The sequence below is a fragment of the Choloepus didactylus genome, chromosome 21, assembly GCF_015220235.1.
Source record: "Choloepus didactylus isolate mChoDid1 chromosome 21, mChoDid1.pri, whole genome shotgun sequence".
Classification (NCBI taxonomy): Eukaryota; Metazoa; Chordata; class Mammalia; order Pilosa; family Megalonychidae; genus Choloepus; species Choloepus didactylus.
Window position 1 is genome coordinate 6,226,962 of NC_051327.1, and position 1,530 is coordinate 6,228,491.

At 45.8% G+C, this 1,530-nt stretch overlaps 1 pseudogene; it reads right to left on the reverse strand.

Moving 5' to 3' along the window:
* Positions 1 to 742: 742 nt before the first annotated feature.
* LOC119518054 lies at positions 743 to 1,305 on the reverse strand (annotated as a pseudogene).
* Positions 1,306 to 1,530: the final 225 nt, after the last annotated feature.

A 1,530-nucleotide genomic window follows, 5' to 3' on the forward strand; every position in this document is an offset into this window, starting at 1 on the left:
CACACCCCAGATAGTTCAGCCTACGTTCCAACCAGTACAGCCTTCAAAAGGTAAATGGAATGTTGTTTTTTTATAATTCTATAACAGCAATACTTGATCTCCACAGAAAAATAAAGAAAATAAAAATCACTGATAATTCCCCCTGAAACAACTTCTTTTTTAACATTTTGGTACATGTTAGTCTAAACATTTTTGAGATCATATATACTTATATAATTTTCTCACATAATCTATAAGGTAAGGATTTCCTAGGTTGCTACAATCGTTTATTAATGTAATTTTCTTGGCTGCATGGATGTATAAACAGAAGAGTCTTGATGGCGAGAAGTGCTGGGGCACATGCAGCACTATGTCATCTGTGGTTTTCAGGGCAGCATGCTTCAGGACTCATGCATGTAATTCTGAAAGAGCCCTCCTCCTTCCTTGGGACTGCAGCATCTCTTGTCCTCCCCAACTGGAATGCAGGCCAGGAGACACCAGATCCTCCCCTAACTGATTCTATTCCCCCAATCCCAGGGCAAGATAGTAGAGACTAAACTTGGTTTTTGTAATCCTATTTCTTCCCCCTCAGCTTCCAAGTGATTGAGAAGTGAATAGATGAATGTTTTCTCAGCCTCAACTTGGGCAGCCTCTTCAGCGTCAGTGAGATTGATTAAAGTCTGCTTTCACCTGAGGCAGAACAAGTTTACCACAGCAGTGACAATGGTCAGTGCCACAATCCCAGAGACCACAGCCACAGAAATCAGAACCAATTGTTCAAGTTAGACCCTTGGGCAGTGAGAGTCACAACTTATGAGGAGAATTTTTTCCTCCCAAGCACTGCTGTGCAATGGTAATGCCCACTGTGACTGCGGTTGGCTTGTGGGATGCTGAAGTTTGACTCCTCAGAGAAAAATTTCTGGAATTTTTCATTCTGGTAGTATGTGACCTTGTACAGAGGAGTGTTCCTCCAGCCATGGCACTTCAGCATGAAGAGCTCCCCCTCCTCGAACACCTGGTGAGAAGTCTGGAGCAGCAGCCAACTGGAAAGCACACCCAGATACACGGGATTGCTGAGGCTTGTCTGGCCATCTGGCACCCATCCTCCCCACTTTCATTGTTTTTGGCCTGAAAGTGATAGGTGGGCTGGACGTGGGTCAGGATGGTGCTCACAATGAAGAACCACTGGGTGGAGTGGTCCCCAGGGCTGTGGGCCCTCTGACACTTCAGGGACACATAGTCATCCAGGAACACACTGATCCATGGGGGCTCAAGTTGCACCACAGCCTTTGGGAGATCTACAGGTACTATCTCAGGAAACAGCATCATCTGAATCAGAAATATGGGTGTCAACAGGGTTTCCTCCCTCAATTTCATAACCCACATCCAATCTTGCCAATCCTCCTTGCTAAATATCTCAACCCCACCACAGTCACCTTAGTCCAAGGCCATCTTCATCATCCATAAGGACTATTCCAAGAGCCTAACTCATCATCCTGCTCCCCATCTTACTCCCTCCTACCTGTTTGCAAGCTGTGACCAGGGCAATCT